The sequence below is a fragment of the Camellia sinensis genome, chromosome 6 (assembly GCF_055761805.1).
Source record: "Camellia sinensis isolate YWXY chromosome 6, ASM5576180v1, whole genome shotgun sequence".
Taxonomy (NCBI): domain Eukaryota; kingdom Viridiplantae; phylum Streptophyta; class Magnoliopsida; order Ericales; family Theaceae; genus Camellia; species Camellia sinensis.
This window is the reverse complement of record NC_138966.1, coordinates 46674440-46700947: the sequence shown is the minus strand read 5'-3', so window position 1 is coordinate 46700947 and position 26508 is coordinate 46674440. Positions and strand designations below refer to the sequence as shown.

At 41.3% G+C, this 26508-nt stretch overlaps 1 long non-coding RNA gene across 1 annotated transcript; it reads left to right on the top strand.

Moving 5' to 3' along the window:
* The first annotated feature begins 24092 nt into the window (after positions 1-24092).
* Positions 24093-25177, top strand: LOC114317520 (uncharacterized). The gene is made up of 2 exons (XR_003648629.2): positions 24093-24641; positions 24915-25177. It is a non-coding gene; the product is annotated as an uncharacterized LOC114317520 (long non-coding RNA).
* Positions 25178-26508: the final 1331 nt, after the last annotated feature.

The following is a 26508-nucleotide window of genomic DNA, read 5'->3' as shown; positions in this document are numbered from 1 at the left end:
TTGAGATGGCATTCCAAATGCTTAAGTAAGATGGCATGCACAATGATCAATTCTTGAAGCACAAAACACCAATTCTTCAAAGCATTGAAAGAGTAACAAGCACAAGTGTATGGCCACACTACATGGACTGGAATAACATTTCAAATGATGCCAAATCATGAAAATGGTCCAAATAAAGCATGCTAGTGACTTGGACACTCAAAGCTAACAAGCTAGAATGCACCATGGCTATACAAAACAATACATGCATGACCAAGACAATAAAAAACAAAGCTCAAGCATGGTAAAACATGACTAAAAGCTTCTTTGAGTTGAGCCAAAACATACAAGAATGATGATCCAAATGCAAGATGCATGTTAAGGCAATAGAGAAGATTACACTACAAGTGCATGATGCATGTAAGAGGCTATCAAACCAACTTAAAACAGAGGTATAGCATGGCAAAATAACACCAAATACTTGCTGAAATGGGGCCAAAACATGCTAAGCAAACATGCTACTAATGTAAGCCACTTATACTAGCATATGAGACACATGGAGAGGGGGGGTGTCCCTCTCCTATTCAAGGCTCCAAAACCACTTCTCCACCACTGAAAATCCCCTGGATTTCAGTAGTGACAAGGTCAAAACAAGATGGTTCCAAAGCTCAAAAAGAAAGGCACAAAACAAGGCCAAATAATGCCAAAGAGGGGGTAGACAACCCCCAACACAAAAGTGACCTCAAACAATCATCACAAGCATGAAAAATTAGAACTTTTTGTAGTTTAGAGTTAAGCTTCAAACAATATGAAAATAGGTCTAAAAGCTTAAGCCAAAATGAGGGATTAAAAACTAGAATCTCACCCTTGAAGAACACTTTCAAAAACATAACTCCAATAGCTTTTCTGAGCTAAAACCAGTCCAAGAACACTAAAACCAACTCCTTAGTACCTCAGCAACAAAAGGATGGTGTTCTAGTAGGTGTTTGTGTGCAATAGTGTGAAGACTTTACACTTTTGGGCACAAACAAGGGCAAAGGGAGAGAGAGAGAGGTAAAATATATATAGAGAGATATAGAACTTCTATATGCAATTTTTAGAATCTCTGGGAAGGGAGGGGAGGCTCCCTTCTTATAGAATTTCAATTGTCAAGCTTGTTCAACAAGTTTGAGTCTTGAATGCAAATCCCTCCATACATGTATGGAGGATGAGAATTGTGCCCACTAGCTGTCATAATTGGCACAAAATATCTGCAAAAAGCAGATGGAAAGGTCTCGGCTAAAAAATATGGCCGATCGACCAAAAAGAGTGCTGATCGACCAAAAAGAGTGCCGATCGGCCGACACTTATGGCCGACGGGAAGAAAACAAGGCCGATGGCACCATGCCTTGCCCGATGGGTTGTAGGGATGGCCAACAAGCCACCCTCTTCTCTCAGAAGAAAAAGCACAAGTCCTTGGTCTACAACCAAGCACAAAACAAACAAGTTGAGAGATCCTAAGGCAAGGCGCGCAGCTTAGACCTCCTAGAACTCAAAACGAACACGAGCATGGATGATCATCGAGTGTTCAAACGATGACGTCCAAGTCTTGAAGACGGTCAGAAATGGGGTGTCTACACTTAATTATAGGTAAGAATCATTCTAATATAAGTCATAACAAACCATGACCCATTATAACCACATTAGATGAATCTACACAATCCTATATATTCAACCTTACACCATTAAGATTATTTACTTCCCATTATCACAATCACACGTGTAGATCTCGTTATAATCGTTTCACACAAACCAAATATAAACCGGCTTCATTACCAAGTCACATCATCGCACTACCACGCTGTAGACACCCCATTTTTGTCCGTCCTCAAGACTTGGACGTCACTACTTGAACACTCGGTGATCATCCATGTTTGTGTTCGTCTTGAGTTCCCGGAGGTCTGGGATACGTGCCTTGCCTCAGGATCTCTCGACTCAACTGTTTTGTGTCTGGTTTTGCACCAAACACTTGTGTTTTGCCTTGGAGGGGCAGGGAATGGCTTGTGGGCCATCCCTACACTCCACCGGCCATGGCTTGAGGCCACCGGCTGTGTTTTGTTGCCACCGGCCAAATGTTTGGCCGGCCGGCACTATAGATGGTCGGCCGGCTATCTTTTTTTGGTCAATTGCACTTTTGGCCGGCCGACTACTGTGCATTTGCTTTTGCAGATATTTTCATGTAGCTGGCATGCACTTGGCTCCCCTCCATACACGTGTATGGAGGGATTTCCCTCTTAGCTAGCTTGTCTTGTAAGCTTACAAGATTGAAGCTCTATAAGAGGAGGCCTCCTCTCTCTTGATCTAGGGTTAGACAATTTAGACAACATTTTCAGAGCTTGAGCTTTAGGGTTAGGGTTTACATATATCCTCTATCTCTATATCTCCCTCTCTTGTGTTTAGTGTGTGTTTTAGTCTCATTTTTGTGCACAAACACCCACCATCACACCTTTTCTTAGTTGCTGAGGTACCAGAGGTCTTTCCTTGAAGCTTTTGGACTGGTTTGGAACCAAAAGAGCCGCTAGAACATTGTTTGTGAAGAGGGTCTACAAGGGTAAGACTTTTGTCCCTTTTTACCCCATTTTTGCAAAGCTTTTTAACCTATCTTGCATCTATTTTTTAGCTTAGCATATAACATATAAAAGTCTTGTTTTTGTCTGCTCTAAATAGTTTGTTAAGGGTGTTTTAAGTTTTGGGGTTGTTTGACCCCTCTTAAGGCTTGTTTGGCCTTTGTTTTGTGCCATTTTGGTTGAGCTCCGGGACCATTGTGTTTGGGCCTCCTCACCACTGAAATCTTGAGGGATTTCAGAGGTAAGGATGGTGCCTTGAGGTTCTAGGAAGGAGAGGGCCACCCCCTCTCCTTGTTGTCCTTGAAAAGGGCCATTTTTGCCTCTTTAGTGAGCATCATGTTTAGGTTCTTGTTGGCCATGCCTTGACTGACATTTATGCTTATTATGTCATGATATAGCTCTGTTTTTAGTTGGTTTTGGTACACCATGCTTGCTTAGCATACATGCCTTGTAATACCATGTTTAGGTCTTAACATGCTTTTGGTTTTGATCCTTATTCTAGCATGATTTTGGCCAAGCTTTGTGAAGCTTTTGTGTTTGTTTTAGCATGCTTAAGCTCTATTTTTGGTTGTTTTGGTCGACCATCACATGCTTAGTATAGCCACCTTGCATTTTGGCTTGTTAGCCTTGGGTGTGTGAGTGTGTAGCATGCATTACTTGCAGTGTTTCAGTGGTTTGAAACCACTTACCATGTTATTTCAGTCCTTATAATATGCTTGCATGCTTGCATTTAATGCTCCTTTGATGCTTTAAGAGGTTGTGTTGTATGCTCCATGTTTAAGCATTTGTGCATGCCTCCATGTGTAGATCATTTAGATGCCATCTAGGTGGTTTTTAGGACTTGCCTTAACATGATTTAGGACTGTTTTGATCTATTTTGGTCATTTGCTTCATGTGTCATATGATCATGCTTTAGGTCCTTGGACCAATTACATGCTTTGCTTGCTTTGATTAGTTGTTTAACACCTCTTTTCTATGCAATTTCAAAGCTTAAGGTGCATGTCATTTGTCCATGATTGCATCCTCTTAAGTGTGCTTGAGAGTTACTTTTGATGTTTAAAGTTTTAAGCCATGTTTGCATGCATGCTTATATATGTAGATACTTGGCTTATGACACATTGTTGCACACTTTTGTGTTGTTGCATTTGGCATGCTTTGTATCTAACATGTTGTCCATATTGCACCTTGCATGTATGCATGTTGTTGTTACACTTTGCATGCTTGGTTAGTTGCATCTTTGCATTACTTGCTTGCATGCCCATATTGCACACTTAGGCTCACATGCTTAGGATTGCATTGCATTGGCATGCATGCTTCACCTTTTGATCAAGCCATGATAGAGGTTGAAAGCCCCTTGGTTTGTTTATGTGCATTGCATTTCATTTGAAATCGAAATGCACACTTGATTCTTTGGGCCATCATGCATGGAAATGCGCGATTGGTGGTCCTAGAATCGAGGCCCATCCTCCTTTGAGTCATACATATGATAAGGAGTGTGGTTGCTGCATACATTGCTTAAAATGCATTGCCATGCCAAGTTCTGTCCTCTGCTGCTGTCAAACAGATTCTGCAGGAAGATTTGGCCGGCTGGCCATTTGAAGTACCGACCGGCCATCCATAAGCAGCCGATGGATTAGTTTGTGGACGGTGACCATTCTCCATGGCCGGTGACCAATTCCCTCAGCCGGTGGTGCTCCATAGCACTCAGAGAAACAACCCTGGGACTTGTGCAGTCTTCAGAGAAGGAGAACAGTTAAAGTAGAGGTAGCTTGTGCATGGCAGTGACATCCGAGCGGAATCAAGCACGCATCGCATTGGATCCTCTTCCCGAGGCTGTTATTGCTTAAATTAGATTAGTTAGTTTGTTGATTAATTAATTGGTCTGTAATATTTAATTAGCTTGTAGGTTAATTAACTTGTATTATTCTTTCGGTCCCTCCGAGCGAGGGCAAATTTGTAATAAGTGTGGGTGCGTTTGTGCATGTCTTCCAACCCCCACTTCTTTCTCCCTTTTACTTACCTGCTATTGATGGTTAGTATTAGGCCATGTTCACTTTAGCATACCTTATGCTATGCATGCGTGCATCATTCATTAGTCTTGCATGCACCAGGCTCGGCGCATCATGCTAACTGCATAAGTATTTCAAATCTAACTTGAATACATGCTACTTGTGCATTTTCACATGTCATTTATAGACTAGCCGAGCCTACTCTAGTGACATTCCGTATGCGTTGCATTAGGCATTTAAACATGGACTTGGATCATGCATGATTGCTAACATGTTCTTGTTTTGGCACGGTGTACTAGGTGAGCTCTTTATGCTTTAGCATCTCACATGAGTGTGAACGTTAACATGATAGCATGATTACCATGAGGCTAGATGCTTATTTGATGAACTGCTTGAATGCTTGTGGGTGAAGGTTGGATTGTTTGAGTTGGGATAACTCGTTGAAATCCGTATTTTAGCCTACTTGTGAGTAGCAAATTCCAAAGCGTTTTCCAAACAAACGGATATGCAATGTTTTGTTCCAAATTAGGTGATCTAGTCTATACTTGTTTGCTGTGCGCATAACGTAGTAAATCTAGGCTAATAACTGGAATAAGAATATATAACATTTTCAAAAACGGATATCACGGTTAGTAGAGGCTGATCTTCAGATCGGGCGAGAGGGGGTGCTCATAGCTGACCTTCCCCAATCGTACCCAAGCTCCCGAGCCCAGGCAACTTTGGTGATGACGGACATGTGGCCTTTGGCACCGAGTCAGGGTTTCCTAAATTTCCCAAAATAAAATATTTAAGTGGCGACTCTGTATCTGGCAAAGCAGTCCATGTTTGGCACTTCTTTCAAAATCTGTTTTTCTCAAAACGATTTGTCAGATTTGGACTTTTTTGGTTCAGATTAAGAACCGTGACACAAATTGAGTCCGAATTGTAGCATGGGGCCCGAGGGCTCGTCTACAGTTTTTGGCGACTCTGCTGGGGTTTAGAGAGCTTGACTCAAACTCGTGATATCCTGTTTTGATTTCATTTATGTGTCTCTTTGCATTGCATGTGCATTGGTGCGCCTAGGACACTGTGTTTGCCATTTGCCATTCCTGAACGGTTTGCTGGAGGCTTAACTTTGTCAAAGCATGCCATAAGGCTGATCGGTTGTGGGCTCTGATAGTATGGGAACACAAACCCCGGTTTTACTGGGGCACCCTTTTCGACCATTCGACCTAATGCATATCGAAATCCACAGTGACTATTCCAAACTAGGACAGGTTGCTTACCCGATGTAGGTTGTTTGAAAACTGCTACGTGCATAGTGAAACCCTAGCTCCTGACAAAAATAGGATAAGGAAACCCTACCCCTCCATAGGGGTGTTTTGGCTCTCTTTACTTGATATGTGCTTTTAGAGTGCATCTCTACAGGGAATGTACATATCAGTTTGCAAGTTTAAGTATCAGACCTGAGGGCACCAGTATCAGTTTATGAGAATCAGTTATATCTGTGGGTATCCGATTCAGTATTTTGGGGGCAGTGATTTCGAGCAACAATGGTCAGTAGTAGAATACAGTTGATCGGCTACATTTATGTTTGATCCATTTGGGCTGAAACACTGCTTGTTTTTCCTTTCAGTTCAGAGAGTTGATACAGAATAGCTAGTGTTCCTCCTTGTTGAGGCAAGACAGATATCTGATCCGTCAGTCACCGTTCAGTACATCAGACTTATCATGACGCAGAATTTAGAGGAGATTGTGGTTATGACGGCCGCATTAGATCAAGGAATCACTCTGCAAAGCGAGACCAATGTCGATGTACCACATCCACCCAGGTCGCCTGTCGTGCACCTGATCTGGACCCCCCAGTTGTATCAGGCTCGTGAGCCCACCACATTCGAATTAATGGGAATGATAGGCGACCTCTAGAGGTCCGTGGCAGATCTCGCTTACGGAATGTCAGCTTCACCACTAGCCGCACCGTATGCCGGGAATTTTGTACCACAGGAGCCCCCACTGTTGGGACGGATTGTGATCGAACTTAACCAACCCGAGGTGGCCTCCAACTATAACAATGACGTATCAACATCAACCCAAACCCTCGATCAGGATGAGGCCAGAGGCAAGAACAAAACTGAGGCAGATGCCGATCCTATTGAACAACTGCTATGGGCAGTCGAGGCTTTGAAAGCCGAGGGGATGAGTAAACAACAGGTATTCGCAGTCGCAGCTAAGGCTGTGGATGATGTTTTCCCCGCTCCAACGGAAGGCAGCACAAGCCAGTTAGAAAATCGGGATAGGCCCCGTCATGCCAGAACAGTTCCTTCCACTCCCAACCCTGCACCTGGGAAAGATTAGAAAGCCAAGGCGGCGCCTGCCGACCCTTTCGCCAGTGCGTCTAGCAAGAATACTCAACCTTCAAAGTACCTGCCCCGAGAGCGCAGGGTCTTTCATGCTCTCTACATGCCATTGTCAAAGGCACTTCAAATCCTTGTCGAAAGGGGGCATCTTAAACCATTGGAGCCTCGGCCTCTCCCAAAGAATCTCCCTACTACACACGATGCTGCCTTGTACTGTGCGTACCACCAGCAAACTGGTCATGCTATCGATAATTGTTTTCGCCTCCGTCATGAGGTGCAAGACTTGATCGACAACGAAGTTATCCTCCCGCCTACCTCAGCCAAGTCCGTTACTACCCAGTTATTGGATTTTGAGGATACTGATACTGCGAGTATGTAATCAGGAAGTGAACCACGTGTGGGCGGCGCTCGGTGTATTTTGGATGTGGCGTCTGGTACGCATTTTTGGAGCATCTGTGAATGCTAGTTTTGTAAATTCTGGCTTGGGTGTCGAGTCAGTCTTTTATTTTGTTTTTGAGTCTGTCTCGTTGTCTTGAGTCAGTCCTTTTGCTTATGGGTCTGTCTTGTTGTAGCGAGTCAGTCCCCTTTGTATAGAATGTCGGGTGATTCCGAAGCTGTTGCCTCGAACACCGTTTTTTTTTTGTAATTACCCTTTTGCTTTCTTTTGAGTTTGTCTCTGTCGTGGAGCCAGTTGTAACCAAGGAATCTGAATGAAACAGCTGCGGCTATCATGTTTCCATCCTTACTACTATTCTGAGTTAGTTGTGCCAGGGGACTTGAACGGAACAGCAGTACATTCCACCTGTTCTCTTGTGCCCTGAAAATCATTGCATTGACCTAAGTTTTTTCAAAACTTTTTGAACACTGCGGTGAAAACAAAGAGGAAGGAATTCCTCGGGTTTTGCAAACTTTGATCAAATTGAGAGAAAGAGAGGCGTGCTAAGCCCTTAATGAACGAAATCATGCTTGTCAGCGTTAGTATTGAGAAGGACCCTGGCTTGATCCAGACTGGTTCCACACTATCTTCAGCGTGAGCGATTTGTCGCTTCTTTAAAAACTTTCAAAAACAAAATGTTTTGCGCGGTCCTGCGAAGACCTGTGTGGGATCACTCTTGAGATTGTGCAGCTTAGGATCGCTCTCAGCCTCAAGACTCGAGCCCTTGTTTTAAAGCCTTGAACCACAATTCGGAGTGTTCAACGATCGACCATCAAGAGAGGCCTGTGTGGCCAGATTGGAAGCAGCCCTCGAACAAGAGGCACCAAAGTCAGATCAAGAAGATCAGATCTCATCAAAAGAAGCCTGTAAAGCTAGAACAGAAGCACCCTTCCAAACTAGGGGCAAAAATGTCCGATTTGCTCGAAGAGCCAAAGATGGGTCCTTCAGTAAGTCAATACAACAGCCACTCTCCTGGAAACGGATGGCTTCAAAACCCTAAAACCATTTGGCATGGACTTGTTGCACTTTTACCCTTTGAGTGGCTCGCTGGGCCAAAAACCCGGAAAGGCGACCCAGGCAAAAGTTAGAGCAAAAGAAAATATATACAAAAAAAAAAGAGTAAAATATACAAAAGAGAGAAAAATACAGAAAAGGAAAAAAATAATAATATACAAAAGAGAGAAAAAAGAAAGGGAAGATAGAAAAAGGAAAGAAAAGCTCGCAAGGTCGAAAACCCGCATCGGGCGCCTTGGCAAAAGTTAGAGCCTAAAAGGTGAAGGTTAAAATACCCGAGTGTACCTTAACCGGAACTACGTAAGGCTTGATTCCCATGTTTGGGATACGTAGGTAACTTCGTCCTGAAGTCTAGCTCCCAACGCTCTCATAGCGCCTCAGTCCATGTAATGGTTTTGATTATTCTTGCCCTCCCCGAATCCGATAGTTCGGTTATGACAACCAGATACGTAGGCAACTTCATCCCGAAATCCAGTCCCTAACACCTTCAAAGTGACTGTGTCCATATATTGGTTTTGACCATCTTCGTTTTCTCTGTATCCGAGAAAGTTCGGTCGTGATCATCACTAGTGAGGACTGTTTACAATATGCTGCGGCATCATCCAAACAAGGGGCAACTTTCCGTTGCCATGAGTTGCCGTTCAAACCACGGGCAACTTTCCGTTGCCGTGCAGCGTCCTTCAAACAAGGGGCAATTTTCCATTGCCTCCGATCCGAGGTTGTGCATCTCAAGAGTGAGTTCCGCGCTCGTTGGGAGGCCGTTTGCCAAAAAATAGTTTTTGAAAATTTTTACTGAGGTTGACTATTTTCTCGAAAACTATTTCATTTTTCCAAAACTTAGACCATTTTGGACCCAAAAAGGAAAATTTTCAGTGCTCATAGCCTGACTTGCATGGTTTTCAAATCAAAATTGAACAAGTATGTTAATCTGACTCTCATCTTGGTCAAAATTGTTTTAGTAGAGAACCAAAACAAAAAATGGTCATAATGATGAACTAGGGGCACAGTTGAGTCAGGTGTTCCGTCTTTCCCCGTCGTCAACATACTTGCCAAGAAGGGCACTACTGAAGCTGCCATTAAAGGGCTGAAAGCTCTCTTAACCTCCGAGCAACGAGGTATCGAACCAAGTGCGAAGCACGAATCTGAAGGGATCAAGGTACTCCGTTCCTTTACCTGGGGCATCGACCAAACGCCACCAGAAGAAACAGCCGTGAGCTAACCATGTCGGGCGTGAACCCACAACTTCCTATTCATCCATTAAAAATCCTGGGGAGGGATAAAAATGAGAGAATAAAGAATAGAGAGGTGTAAGTTGAGAAAAAAAGCGAGCCAAAGGGTTTTGAGAGAAAAATTGAGCTTGAGGGCCGAGTGATGTGAGAACCACAAATAAGAAAGGGTGGGAAACAATACCCAGAGAAACTGGCTCCTCGTGATCTGAGGTCCCCCATCTCCGTTAACACGTCTGTATGTCGTGTCTTTTGTCTTGTTTACTTCAACCTTTGTTTTGAGTTTTTTTCGAGTGTGTCTCGTTGTGTTTAGGTTGTTTACATTTTTTTGTCTCCGCTGTTGAGTCATTCTCGCTATGTCCAGTTGTAGGCTCACTACCCCGGTTTAAAAAAAAAAAAAAACCCTTCTTCAATTTCAAAAATTAACCGCTTTGTCCTCAGAATACTGTGCCATTCTCCACATTTGTGCAAAAACATGATTTGGTTCTTTCATACAACTGCAGGGTCCACCCCCGATAAGTGTGAACAGGAAAACCTGGGCCTCTTTGAAGCTTCTGGGTTTCATATCGCATCCGAGTGTGCTTTAACTTCAGTAGATTCAACCTTCATGGTCTGTCTTGTCAGATTTGGGCTGTTTGTTCAGGATCCGCTGTGTGCAAAATGAACCAAGCGCTGTGTTATGAGCTGTATGCAGATTAATCCCCAGTAGAGTATGAGCCGAGTGTTCAGAATGTGCAGTGGTTGGTATAGGTTGTTTTGCTGTTGGCTGGTTTGTTATCTGATTATTACAATACAAGTGTTCAATTTTCAGACAACAGATCAATTTCATTTACATTGAGGTGCAACATGATGCAATGCGATGCAATATATGAAATGTACAAATGCAACACTTTTCAGACAAAAAGTTTGTTTCATTTCATCATCTTTTTTCAAGTACATGGTTTTGGAAATAAAAATCTGCCTGCGGCAGTACAAGGTACTCTAGCTACCAGCAAAAGGTACAAAAGAAGAAGAAAAAGAAAAACAGCAAAAATCTGGATCAATGACAAAGGATCTCAGGCCTGGGAGTCCGTCCTAGTCCTCTTCCTGGACGAAGGTCCAGGAGCATCATCAGCGCTGTCATCTGAGTCTGAGCCTGAGTCGTCTCCGGTCTCCTCCTCCGACGACTCTGCCTTTGCCTCCGCCTCCGACTCCTCGTCATCGTCATCAGGGACTGGAGCCCGCGAGCTACTCCCAATGTGAGTGCGCCCCGCCTTGGTGTGGGGGAATACTCTGTCCTCTCCATCTCCTCCGGCAGTAATAGAAGGCCTGGCTGGAACACCTCCAACAGTGGGAATCTGGAAAGGAGGCTGAAAAGTATAAGAGGTAAACGCATCAATATACTGTGACCAGTGTATCAGTGCAGAATGCAGTTGTCTAAATACAGTGTGTGAATACTGTGAGCAGTGTATCAGTGCAGAATGCAGTTGTATGAATACAGTGTGCGAATACTGTGAGCAGTGTATCAGTGCAGAGTACAGTGTATGAATACAGTGTGTGAATACCGTGAGCAGTGTATCAATGCAGAATGCAGTGTACGAGTACAGTGTATAAATGCCGTAGATAGTGCTGTGAACAGTCTGTGGGCTGCAGTATGTCAAATGCCGTGAGGGCAGTGTATCCAGTGTCGTGTTGTGCATCAGATTGTGTGAAACAGTTTATGTATGGTTTGAGACCGCGGTCAGAGGAACATACCGGAATGCTGTAAATCGCCAGAAGGTCGAGGCTCTGCTGGAGCATCCCCATCACAGAGGCAGTCAGCTCTAGGGACTGGTGAGTGTACTCAGAAGAGGCCTGCGAAAGTATTAGATGTATCAGTATTCTGCGGAATATCGATAAACTGAAACAAAATGACAATGCAAGATGCAAGATGAAGTAGTACATACCGGAGGTAAGTCATAGAACCCGACCAACTCATGATCAGCCGGAGGGGGAGCAATGGGAATCTGGTAAGTCGCCCCACCTCGTCCTCTGCATGTCATCATCGTGGGTAGCGCTGGCCAGCTAACCCCCCGACCTCTCCGAGCCCCACTCCTGCCATGGACACGAGCTGTTCTCGACGTCGCTGCCCTTGCTCCCGCTCCAACTACCGGCACCACAGGCCTCTCCCTCTCAGCTCGACGGCCACCGCTCAGAGGCCGCATAATGTACGTCCGGACGTACTCTAAGTAGTCACCCTCGCCCCTAAAGCCCTCCGCGTTCCAGCCGATCGTGTAATCGGCCATCTCCTCGGCAGTACACCTCTCGGTGTCCCTCATGTGGGTAGGGAGGCGGACCCGGAACTATCTGCTCTGGCAAACCCAAGGTTTGGCGTAGGAAACGCTCACCTAGGTACCAAGCCCGACAGACCGGGCCCTCCAGCAAAATCCTGAAACGTGCAGTCTCCTCTACACCAGCAAATCGATCTCGAATCATCGCAGGCCATGGAGCCCAAGGCTGCCAAGTGATCTGTACATGACATGCAGTTTGTTATCTACTGTTATTGAAAATACAGTGTAAAGCCAAGCCAAATAAAACTCTAAAAGTTGAACATACCTCTGCGGGGGTGATGGTGTCGAAATAGCGGCGGAAGAAAATAAACGTCTCCCGGGGCCTCCGCACCCACCTCACGTCAAAGCGGCGCGAGAACGGAATGACGAGAGGGGTCTCCACGTCTGGCACTGGGGCGAGTCTCGGAAAGTAGGCGTAGACCCACAACTGCTGAGCAAATACCAACAGGATTATCAGATAAAGCAGAATACAGAATAAAGCAGAAATTGCAGAACCGTGTATTGTGCAGAGTGTACAGTGTGTGCAATGTATAGTCAGTGTAAAGTAGGGTATATGTGCGCCGTGTGTGTAGTGTACATTCAGTGTGAAGCAGACCGCAGTGTGTGCAGTGTACAGAGTATAGAAAATGAAAGGCAGAAATGTAAAGCAGAGAAAGAGATGTACCTCCCAAGCTCGCCAGTAAACCCCAAGTAACTGCCCACTACAACGGGAGGCTGAGCTCATGTATCCGTATAGAGTGGCTAGAGCAGCGCCACCCCAGTCAAAGCGCAGAATCCGTGTGACGTCCACCAGTGCGCTCAACAAACAGAGGGGCACGGTGTTCGCCCGATCGGTGAAGATAGTCGTCCCCAGCAGAAACATGAGGAAGCCATGTGCATATCGCTCCACCGCCTCCTGGGTCATCAGAGCCTTCTCAACTAAGGCCGGTTGAACTCTGAACTGGACCTTGAACCATGAATACCTGACGAAGCGAGGACGCGCGAGAGGCGACACCTCGCCAAGTAAGTAGATCTGAGCGGCCTCCCACTCGTCCATGTCTGTGTCGAAAGGGATCGGATCACCCCCTACCCCGATGTCGGTGAGTATCGAGAAATCATAGGGAGTCATCGTCATGTCTCCCGCGACAGAAAAGTGGAATGAGTCGGTGGTGTTCCACCACCTCTCCACCAGAGCGACAAGGAGAGGCCTGCTCCCAGTATGCCGGGAGAGTCCCCTGCAGAATGCGCCGAAGCCGGCCTGATCCACGATGTGGTGAACTGCGTCAGGTAGCTCCATGTACCAATCCCTGGCGGCGACATTCCCATACCCGCGGATAGTATGGGAATCTCCCTGTTCAAAAGCAAATAGTTGCGAAGCAATATTCAATGTACAGTTTTGAAGAACAGTAAAAAATTGATGCAAATATAGCATGTGTGCACGTTTTCAGATTCAAATAGATATCAAGTGTCGGTGTACTCGAAGTGAATTACGGCATATGACGTGTTAGTGTTTCCAAGTGGTCCAGTATAGATACAGCGTGAGTACGCATTTTCAGGTTCAAGCAAACATCGGGTGCCGGTGTGCTTATAGTGAACTACAACACGCGATGTGCCAGTGTGTTTGGGCGGTTCAGTGACAATGCAACGTGTGTGCACGTGTTCAGATTCAAACAGACATCAAGTGCAAGTGTGTTCACAGTCAACTACAACATACAGTGTATCGATGTATCCGGGTTAAGCAATTAAAGAACAAAATCAACTATGGCAGTTAAGTGTTCTACATTGCGGAAAACGAAATGAGGAAGAATATACCTCAGAAGAGCCGTATGATAGGTGTGACTCCGGCTCGCGCAGAAGGAGCTCTGATGGCACGCCTCTCGCAAAACTCCGGAACTGACGAAGTCTGTCGGGAGGAAACACGTGAACCGCCGACCTGTAGGTCACTGGGTCGAACGGGCGGACGCTCAAGGGAAGGAGCTCGGCCTTTGGGTCCACCTCGTGATCCGGGGGAGTCCCGCCGCGTGGAATATCATCCGCCATGTCAAAGGTGGTGTGAAAATGACTGAGAAGGTGGAAACTGGATGAGAATGCGAAAGGTCAACAAAAAGTCAACCCCGAGAGGGTGGAAAATGGCCGAAAAAGACGGAATGTGGAAAAGGCACAAAAATCAAGGAAAACTTGGGGGAAACAAACCCCAAGAGGCGGAAATCGAAAAAAACTACACCGAAACGAAGTTTCGATCAGATGAAAGTGTTCGAAACGCGATGAACTTCGCGAATCAAACAACTAAATGGGCCCTAAAATCGAGGAAAGCGGCGAATTGGAGAGAGGAAAATACTCTAGAGAGAGGGGGAAGGAATTTCGGCCAAGAGAAAGTGAAAAGAATAGGGCTAGAGGCCCTATTTTATAAAACCCAAGGCGAAATGACAAAACTGCTCCGATTCAGCAACATTTGTCCGGTCGGCTACATTTTTGGCCGGTCGGCCAAATATTTGGCTGGTGAGATGTTTTGATGGCCGGTGACCTCCCCTGATCGCTGGTGAGCCTCCAACAACCTTTTTTGGGTCAGATGTATAGTTTGGGGTATTTATTACTCAAGATAGTGCAAGACAGTGCCTTTCCGAAGCTCAATCGACCTCCGTTTTGACCTCGGACCGTGTCTTCTGTGCATGGCACTTGAATATGTGCAAGGTGTATCCTTTTTGTATCCTTTTGTCTCCTTTAAGATTTGAAAGTTGCCCCACATACGTTGTTTTGCAAACACATGTTGAGTTATACGTCATTATGCTTGCATTGTTATGCATTCGCCTTGGTCTGGCGAGACCTTAAATACGCTTGGTCTGGCGAGACCTTAAATACGCTTGGTCTAGTGAGACCTTAAATATGCATGGTCTGGTGAGACCTTAAATACGCTCGGTCTAGGAGACCTTAAATCCTCTGAAGGTGCAAGTCCTTCAGTGCTTGTCGTGCCCGAACGACTTTTGGCAAGTTCACATGCATAATCATGCATTTCAAGCGATGCGCATCGTCGCGCATTCGAATTCATAAGCATTTCGAGCGACACACGTGGTCGCACATTCAAGATCATATGCATTGTTATGCATATCACAAGACGTGCGTTGTCACGCATTTGCATCAGCATGCGTCAACATGCATCATTTGCATTACAAAAACAAACCAAAAAAAAAAAAAAAACACAATCATGCATTATCATGCATTTTCAAAAGAAAAACAAAAAAAGAGAGCAACATGCATTGCCATTTTCCCTTTCATGCACTCTTCATGCATTTCAAAAAACAAAACCAAAACAAATAGTGCATATGTCATGCATTGTATTGTAAGTAGTGCATATGTCATGCATTGTATCGTAAGTAGTGCATATGTCATGCATTCATTATAGATAGTGCATATGTCATGCATCTCTTAATCAACATGCATATGCCATGCATTTCATTGTAATATATTGCATATGTCATGCATCCCACTATATCCATTCCAGTGCATATTGTATATATTGCATTGTAGCTTACATGTATTCATTGTATCGCCTCCATCTAGGGTTTGCACCTTTCCTTGTTAAGCTTGGTCTGGTATGTGCCCATACTTTTCACGTCTATACACTCATAGTTCTGTATGACCGTTCTATGTTAGACGTGGTTTGTTTGTGTCCATGCCTTTCCTAGGCAAGATATGGTTTGGCCGTAGGCCTTAACCCACTATATCCATTCCATTGCATATTCTAGATATTGCATTGTAGCTTGCATGCATTCATTGCATCACCTCCATCTAGGTTTTGTGCCTTTCCTTGTTGAGCTTGGACTGGTATGTGCCCATACTTTTCACATCTATACACTCATAGTTCTGTATGACCGTTCTATGTTAGACGTGATTTGTTTGTGTCCATGCCTATCCTAAGCAAGATTTGGTTTGGCCCGCACGCCATATCCATCATGCATATTACATTGTAGTGTAATTTTTGCATCCTGCATTAGGATCATGTTCTTTCGTTAGCGGATCATTCTCCACTTGTGTCATTCCACCCAATTGCTTGTTCTTGTGTCCGTCTACATCACTCATAGTTTTGTGTGACCTTTTCTATGGTAGACGGACTTGTTACCTCCATCAATCTATTTGACATTTGTGTGGTTTTGAACCGCTCAGGATTTGATCATGATTCAATTGCATTGCATATCGTTTGCATTGTTTCAATTGCATTGCATTTTCATTTGCATTGTTTATACATAGTTTTGTATATATTGCATATCATTTTACATTCATTTTGCATGTTATGCATGTTGCTAACGATATCATACCTGTTAAGTTGCTTTCTTTGCAGGCACGATATTGTATGTACGGTTCATTTGAGGCTGGTGCAACCAGACGAACCGAACAGGTATTGTATTCTCTGAGTGAGACGTATCGAGAATTGCATAATTCTCTTACATCTTTTCTGCATTGTAGTGTAGTTTGGTGTATGCTAGCTTAAAACTGTCGCATGTTATGCTTCGTTACAGCTTTCTTTGCATGATCATAAGTTATGTTCGGCCTTGTACATTGTCTTGCATTCTGCACCTGCCATCGGGCACATATCTTTATCTCTAGCTTGTATGCCTTGTCTAAGTCTTCGGCCTGATCAAAAATGGGTCGTCTCTGGGCTTTGACATTCACTCCCGTCATTGTTATGACTTTCGAGTTCTGTCAAAGAGGGGCAATTGTAGACACCCCATTTTTTACCATCCTCAAGACTTGGACGTCACCGCTTGAACACTCGGTGATCATCCATGTTTGTGTTCGTCTTGAGTTCCCGGAGGTCTCGGATACGCGCCTTGCCTTAGGATCTCTCGACTCGACTGTTTTGTGTCTGGTTTTGCACCAAACACTTGTGCTTTGCCTTGGAGGGGCAGGGAATGGCTTGTGGGCCATCCCCACACTCCACCGGCCATGGCATGAGGCCACCGACTGTGTTTTGTTGCCACCGGCCAAATGTTTGGCCGGCTGGCACTATAGATGGTCGGCCGGCTATCTTTTTTTGGTCAATTGCACTTTTGGTCGGCCGACTACTGTGCATCTGCTTTTGCAGATATTTTCATGCAACTGGCATGCATTTGGCTCCCCATGGAGGGATTTATAAGCTTATAAGATTGAAGCTCTATAAGAGGAGGCCTCCTCTCTCTTGATCTAGGGTTAGACAATGTAGACAACATTTTCAGAGCTTGAGCTTTAGGGTTAGGGTTTACATATATCCTCTATCTCTATATCTCTCTCTCTCTTGTGTTTAGTGTGTGTTTTAGTCTCATTTTTGTGCACAAACACCCACCATCACACCTTTTCTTAGTTTTTGAGGTACCAGAGGTCTTTCCTTGAAGCTTTTGGACTGGTTTGGAACCAAAAGAGCTGCTGGAACATTGTTTGCGAAGAGGGTCTACAAGGGTAAGACTTTTGTCCCTTTTACCCCATTTTTGCAAAGCTTTTTAACCTATCTTGCATCTATTTTTTAGCTTAGCATATAACATATAAAAGTCTTGTTTTTGTCTGCTCTAAATAGTTTGTTAAGGGTGTTTTAAGCTTTGGGGTTGTTTGACCCCTCTTAAGGCTTGTTTGGCCTTTGTTTTGTGCCATTTTGGTTGAGCTCCGGGACCATTGTATTTGGGCCTCCTCACCACTGAAATCTTGAGGGATTTCAGAGGTGAGGATGGTGCCTTGAGGTTCTAGGAAGGAGAGGGTCACCCCCTCTCCTTGTTGTCCTTGAAAAGGGCCATTTTTGCCTCTTTAGTTAGCATCATGTTTAGGTTCATGTTGGCCATGCCTTGACTGACATTTATGCTTATTATGTCATGATATAGCTCAGTTTTTAGTTGGTTTTGGTACACCATGCTTGCTTAGCATACATGCCTTGTAATGCCATGTTTAGGTCTTAACATGCTTTTGGTTTTGATCCTTATTTTAGCATGATTTTGGCCAAGCTTTGTGAAGCTTTTGTGTTTGTTTTAGCATTCTTAAGCTTTGTTTTTGGTTGTTTTGGTCGACCATCACATGCTTAGTATAGCCACCTTGCATTTTGGCTTGTTAGCCTTGGGTGTGTGAGTGTGTAGCATGCATTACTTGCAGTGTTTCAGTGGTTTGGAACCACTTACCATGTTATTTCAGTCCTTATAATATGCTTGCATGCATGCATTTAATGCTCCTTTGATGCTTTAAGAGGTTGTGTTGTATGCTCCATGTTTAAGCATTTGTGCATGCCTCCATGTGTAGATCATTTAGATGCCATCTAAGTGGTTTTTAGGACTTGCCTTAACATGATTTAGGACTATTTTGATCTATTTTGGTCATTTGCTTCATGTGTCATATGATCATGCTTTCGGTCCTTGGACCAATTACATGCTTTGCTTGCTTTGATTAGCTGTTTAGCACCTCTTTTCTATGCAATTTCAAAGCTTAAGGTGCATGCCATTTGTCCATGATTGCATCCTCTTAAGTGTGCTTGAGAGTTACTTTTGATGTTTAAAGTTTTAAGCCATGTTTGCATGCATGCTTATATATGTAGATACTTGGCTCATGACACATTGTTGCACACTTTTGTGTTGTTGCATTTGGCATGCTTTGTATCTAGCATGTTGTCCATATTGCACCTTGCATGTGTGCATGTTGTTGTTACACTTTGCATGCTTGGTTAGTTGCATCTTTGCATTACTTGCTTGCATGCCCATATTGCACACTTAGGCTCACATGCTTAGGATTGCATTGCATTGCATTGGCATGCATGCTTCACCTTTTGATCAAGCCATGATAGAGGTTGAAAGCCCCTTGGTTTGTTTATGTGCATTGCATTTCATTTGAAATTGAAATGCACACTTGATTCTTTGGGCCATCATGCATGGAAATACGCGATTGGTGGTCCGAGAATCGAGGCCCATTCTCCTTTGAGTCATACATATGATAAGGAGTGTGGTTGGTGCATACATTGCTTGAAATGCTTTGCCATGCCAAGTTCTGTCCTCTGCTGCTGTCAAACAGATTCTGCAGGAAGATTTGGCCGGCTGGCCATCTGAAGTACCGACCGGCCATCCATAAGCAGCCGATGGATTAGTTTGTGGCCAGTGACCATTCTCCATGGCCGGTGACCAATTCCCTCAGCCGGTGGTGCTCTATAGCACTCAAAGAAGTAACCCTGGGACTTGTGCGGTCTTCAGAGAAGCAGAACCGTCAAAGCAGAGGCAGCTTATGCATGGCAGTGACATCCGAGCGGAATCGGGCACGCATCGCATTGGATCCTCTTCCCATGGCTGTTATTGCTTAAATTAGATTAGTTAGTTTGTTGATTAATTAATTGGTCTGTAATATTTAATTAGCTTGTAGGTTAATTAACTTGTATTATTCTTTCGGTCCCTCCGAGTGAGGGCAAATTTGTAATAAGTGTGGGTGCGTGTGTGCATGTCTTCCAACCCCCACTTCTTTCTCCCTTTTACTTACCTGCTATTGATGGTTAGTATTAGGACATGTTTACTTTAGCATACCTTATGCTATGCATGCGTGCATCATTCATTAGTCTTGCATGCACCAGGCTCGGCGTATCATGCTAACTGCATAAGTATTTCAAATCTAACTTGAATACATGCTACTTGTGCATTTTCACATGTCATTTATAGACTAGCCGAGCCTACTCTAGTGACATTCTGTATGCGTTGCATTAGGCATTTAAACATGGACTTGGATCGTGCATGATTGCTAACATGTTCTTGTTTTGGCACGGAGTACTAGGTGAGCTCTTTATGCTTTAGCATCTCACATGAGTGTGAACGTTAACATGATAGCATGATTACCATGAGGCTAGATGCTTATTTGATGAACTGCTTGAATGCCTGTGGGTGAAGGTTGGATTGTTTGAGTTAGGATAACTCGTTGAAATCCGTATTTTAGCCTACTTGTGAGTAGCAAATTCCAAAGCATTTTCCAAACAAACGGATATGCAATGTTTTGTTCCAAATTAGGCGATCTAGTCTATACTTGTTTGCTGTGCGCATAACGTAGTAAATCTAGGCTAATAACCGGAATAAGAACACATAACGTTTTCAAAAACGGATATCACGGTTAGTAGAGGCTGATCTTCGGATCGGGTGAGAGGGGGTGCTCATAGCTGACCTTCCCCAATCGTACCCAAGCTCCCGAGCCGAGACAACTTTGGTGATGACGGACACGTGGCCTTTGGCACCGAGTCAGGGTTTCCTAAATTTCCCAAAATAAAATATTTAGGTGGCGACTCTGTATCTGGCAAAGCAGTCCATGTTTGGCACTTCTTTCAAAATCTGTTTTTCTCAAAACGATTTGCCAGATTTGGACTCTTTTGGTTCAGATTAAGAACCGTGACACAAATTGAGTCTGAACTGTAGCATGGGGCCCGAGGGCGCGTCTACACACGCTTTACTGGTCATGAGCCGGAAGGAATGCGGAACCTTACGCTTTACCGGTAACAAGCTGGAAGGAATGCAGAACCTTACATTTTACCGATCACAAGCCAGAAGGAACGCAGAACCTTTACACGTCTTATTAGCCCACACGCTTTACCTGGCGCTACTCTGGAAGAAGGCAGAACTTTTATTAAGCGCCACACTTTGCCGACTCAAATACGGTGGGAAATGGACCCCAAAGCAACATCCCAATCCATCAATTTCTTAAGGCATTCCCCATTATGATTTGTGGGCAAAGCCAACACTTTGTTTAATATTTCCGTTACATATTAGCTCAATTATTCATCCACCATATGATAAAGATTCATTCACATAACAAACACACATCATGTTCCACCATATTTTCTATTATTTATCAAGTCATTCATTGTTACAGTTCTGACAAAAAAACAATAACAACATTCATTGTTTTTATCACAAAATAATCTAACAACACATCCACCAGAAATATAAAGGCTCATCTTTAGAAGTATTCACACTTCTTGTGTTCCAATTATGTCTTTACTTTTTCTTATTGTCATCAAGTCTTCATACTCAATTTCACAATACAATAATCATCATAAGTTATCCAAGATTAATTGATTGAATTACCAATCTTAATTTCTTTAACATAACCCTTATATACAATGATCATTTTCCAACCATTAATTGTCATTATTTATACTCATCTCAACAAAACATAAACTTAATTTCATGAATCTAATGCTAGTTTAAACGTTCTTCGTTTCCAAAATAAATTCTATAACTAGGGTTAAGCATAAATTAGGGCTTTTTACTATTCAACACAAAATCTTATTCCCATAACCCAAATATTCCTTATTCTACTTAAATCATCAATTAAACTTCCAAAATTTAAAAACCCTAACTTCCTGTACATGTTATTTTCAAAATCTCCTCAAAATGAGGGTTTTATGCAATAGAAATTATCACCCATCTATCCATAAGATAATATTGAAGAGAAGTAAGGAAAATCCCTACCTTAAGCAAGAAGAGAGAGAAACCCAAAATTTTGACTTCAACGAAAACATGATCCACTTGGATAGATAGAAAGCCCTTGGTGTGCTCTTCGTTTTTATGTAAGGAACATGGGGTAGAAAATGAAGGAAAATAGATGAAAACGAAGCTTAAAAGCTTGAAACACTCAACAATGGAAGAAAAATGGAAGAAGAGAGAGAAAGAGTAAGGGAGAATGAAGAAAAGTTGACCAAAAAGTTACTTTTAAACATGCTAAGTTCGGACAGTTCGCTCGAGCAAGGAAAGCTTGGCTCAAGTGAAGAAAACAAGCTCCTAGAATCTTTGAAATTCGCACAGTTTGCTCGAGCGCAACTTTCTTCGCTCGAGTGATCTTACTTCCAATACAGATACACAAAGTTCAAACAGGCATAACTCTCTCGTTTGGACTCTATTTTAGGTTGTTCTTATGTCCAAATCGAAGCCCCGGAAACAAGCTTTCCAATGGTTCCAGCCTCACATCCAAATTCAAAGTTTGGAAAAAGAAAAGGGCAAAAGAGTGATGACTATTCGTAAGACAATTATTTGAATCAAAATGTTTGGTTCAATACTATTTAATCATTTTGATACCACCTCAATCAATATCCAAAAATGAACCCAAGAGGGTCCAAGTACAAAAATAAAAGTGTTTAGAGCAATCCCATTAATCCAAGAAGTATGAAGTGCCACACTTGTTGTTCGTTTTATGGAAGACAAACACGATAAAAAAAAATATTACGATTATCAAATTAATCTAATTTTTTCATAAATGACATATGTTGATAGTTCTACAAAATTAACGATTTTGATCATCAAAACATAACTCATTGTAAGGCCCAATTCTCTTTAATTTAAATTTAAATTCAAAATAAACTCAAAATGTTATTTATTTTTATATTTACATTCATAATCAAACTTTGTGCAGTATCGTATTGCTCATGTTTATTTAAATGAGATTGGATTAATAATCAATAAACTTTACCAACATAACTTTACTTATGATAAAATAAAATTGGGTACTCGGTTCATAAATTCAAAATTGAATTTTGTTTGTCCGAAAGCCACACTCTAAAATATTTTAGAATGATTCTATTTACACCATTAGTTTACATCTTTACACCCTCTATCTCATTACACCACTAAAAAAATATATATATGATTCTCATTACACCCATTATACTATCAAAACTAACCCAACTAAAAGTTCTTCAAAACCCTTTTAGTTTTGTCTCTTTACACCAATAACTTTCGGTAATATAATGCAAAAGAATTTGAGTTAGTCCAATGCCGTATTACTGGACAAACTAGTTTTTTTCAGCCATCATGTTGTCGTTTGATTGGATAATTTTACTTTACTTAAGAAATTAGTTGGAGCCCATTTGTGAAGTTTTTGTTCGGTGATACATTGCTATACAAAGTTGGTTACTCTAGTGTCATGTTGCCGAACTAAAATAAATTTGTTCAATAACTGGTCGCTGTATGTTTACAGATTACTCCAGTGTCATGTTGTCAAACTAAAATAAATTTATCCAACCACCTGTTGCTTTACGTCCGTTGTAGATTGTCTTCATTGTTGTCTTATTAAAGGCATCCCTTCGTTTCAATGTAATCAATATCTTTTTTGGTTGCACTATACTCTTTGACATGTCCACAAATAAGGATATTTTCTCCTCAGATAATCTATCAGCAAATGAGTGCCCTTCTAGATGTTCAGCAACCGGATGTTTGTGCACTCCGCATAAGACATGCAACATCCACTCATCATTTGTGGGTAATTTTTCTCCCTTAACGGAAATAGGCATCCACACTTTTTAGAACCTGTCAGCCTCAATTGTTCCTCCTTGATCTTCCTGTTTTCACTATAGTAACCAACTCTCTCACAAGTAAGTGTAAGTTTTGGTTTTTTATCATTATCTCCCACATCTGATGTCTTTATGACAATGACAAATCCAATCTTCTTCCCAACATCAAAGGCCCATTCAATTAATACTTGTCGACTACTAAAAATCTAAATATAATAAATGCATTTATATGTCAAAGTTATTAATAAAACTTAATACAATTTAAAAATAACAATAAATCATATTCGTAAAAAAAAGTTAAAAAACCTCGTCTGTAATGAATTCATAACTGTAGTCCACTAAAAATGCAGTACTTGCATTGCTGCAATGGGTATAAGCATAATCCTTCCAAGCAATAAAATTAAAAATATAAAAAAATGAAACTAGAAATGCACGGCAATGAGTAACCAAACAAATTAAAAACGTTCAACCTTGGGTTACTGGAAATGTATCTTTTATTCGGCAATGGGTTACCCAATATATTTTTTTGTCCGACAACGTGATTCCGAACTATTTTATTTTATTCAATTTTGACACATAAAATCAAAGAACTCTCTCAAAAATGAAACAAAAACCTACCAAACAAATAAAAAAAAAACTTAGCATTTCACTTTTTTGAAGGTTCTTCAATGCCGTTTCTTCATCCATTGCTTTCTTCTATGATCAAAACATTATGATTCTCACTTTTTGAAAAGAGATGTGCAACAAAGAAGAAAAACTAAAAAGGAACGAAGAGAAGTAGGGATTCAAGAGTAATGGGTGTAAGAAGATAATAAAATATATTTAATTTTAGTCTTTGGTCCTTGGAGATAATTTCATATATGGGTAAAATTAAAAAAAAAATAATCTCATATAGAAGGTGTAAAAGGTAAACGGGTGTAAAAGGTAAACGAGTGATGCAAGGAAAATCACTCAATACCTTATCTATAAGGATATGCGGAGGTAAAATGACCAAAATACCCATCCGTATATACACATGGGTCTTCCCTCAAACTCTTTTCTCTTTTTTGTTTTTGTTTTTGAATAATCTGTCTCTCTTTGATTTGAACCTCCCTGATGGGGTACGCCACCACCGCCATTGCCACCACCATCGCGCGCTTTCTCTCTCTATCTTTCTTACCGTTTCTCTCACCGGCGTCGAACTCATTCCTTCATCTGATCTCAATCTATCTCCTCCACCACCTTCACACCTACCATATCACCACCATTGTCTTCACCATCTACCATTCTTGGAGACATAATGTCAACGTTGCTCTGGATCTATCATTTCTCTCACCGATGCCAAACTCAATCCCTCATAATCGTTCTCAGTCGATCTCTCCCACTGCCTTCACATCCACTGCACCACCAATCTCCCTCTCCCATTGAACTCATCCGTTCTTGGAGACATAATGCTCCGATTTGAGATCTGAAACAAATAGTTTTTTCTTCGCCTGGTGTTTTGGTTTGAGGTAATTCTAGCTATTAGGCCAACAAAGTTCAGGCGTGCCTTCTTACTGTAGGGGAATCTCTACTTTTTATTTATTTATTATAGGTTTTATGAAATAATTTATTTAAAAAAATTTTAGTAATAAAAATCGACTACTAGTTTGCTACTTGAGAGCACTTTAAATTAAGTAATAAAAAAATTGTAAGTTGCTTGCGTTGCGTATCAAATTTTATTTTATTTTTGTAAATAATAGTTCATCTATGTTGTTAGGGTCTTATTGTTGTTTTATTCGCAGATCTAGTCAATAATGTCGAGTTGAGGTTTGAGGAGAATCCAGGTTTGCTTCAGTCCTTCTGTTTTCTAGGATTTGCTGAGAACGTACTGATCTTCGGACACTATATATTACATTGTATATATATATACATTTGATCTGTTTAATTTTTTTTTTTTTTTTGGGTTCTTTGGATTTGAAATTGTTCAATCTAGATCTAGATACATTTGATGTGTTTTTAGTATTCAGATTTGTAGAGATCTCATATCAGATTTTTATTTTTTTTAGTTGATTGTTGTTGTTGTTGTTAATGATGATGATGATGAAACAAATTCTAATAGATAAACAAATTTGGTTAGATATTTGAACAAATAAAGGAAAAAAATAAATAGATAGTCAAAAAATTTGAACAAATAATAAATTTGGACAGATAGAATTTTATTTAGACAACTAGCTAAATAGATAAGGGAAATTCGAATTGAAAAGATTAAACAATTAAATAGATAGGGTAAAAAAATTGAATAGATAAGAAAAAAATTGAACAGATAGGAAAAAAAATTGAATAGATAGGAAAAAAAATTTAACATATAGGCAAAAAATCTAAACAAATATTCAACAAAAGTCAACAGATAAAAAAAGTCAATAAATAAATTAAGGGGTAATATTAGAAACAAATTTTTTTTCACAACAAACAAAAAGACTTTTCACTAAACTATTTTACAAATGGTCGACTTCATACCAACAAAAAATATTCACTGGATCTAATCCATTATACCCTCTTTGGCTTGGACTTTTTAACAATTATCTCAATAAAATAAAGTTAACAATAGTATAGGACTGAATCTTTAAAAAATGTGTGATTAACACTTCCATAAGCAGTTAGAATTACTAATCCAACAACAATTCCATGGATAATGAAATATTATTTTGTCGCCATTAACAAAAATAATAATGATAATTTTTACGTAATCTTATAAATTTAATCTCAATCAATTATCATTAAGATGTGCTGATTTTTTGGCAATTCAAAGGTTAAAAATCTAAATTTGAGCATTCTAGTAAAGATTAATAATTCTTATAGATATTAAATAAGCAAAAATACTTATCAAGGGAATATGTAAAAGTTCTTTTACCTTAATAAGGAGAACTTAAATACTTGCGTTAAAGTGAGAACCATTGAGCAATTGAGAGAATCTAATCATAATATTGTAAAATAGAATGAGAGGGAGAAATTGGGACAAAAATATAATATAATTAATTAATGGAATAAATCAACTACGTTTTTGTTACTTTGTTACTCTGGTAACTTCGAGAGTGAACAATTGAAGTGAATTACAACGTTTCTAAGTTGAATTACTCTTAATAAAAACAGAAAGCAAATTGGAAAGGAAAAGCAAGGAATTAGCAAAATGTATGGATTTATTCGAGGGATCTTGTCTATTCTATACTTCAACTATTTATAGGCTTCCTCATAGCCTCCAACAATCGTCGAGACTCAAAACCATAATCTCCATCAATCCAGCTATGTTCATATGTTTTTTTTTTTATTTTTTTATTTTTTTAACAACAATTTACACTTTTGGTGAATAAATTTGGTGACTAAACTTTTTTTTAGTCA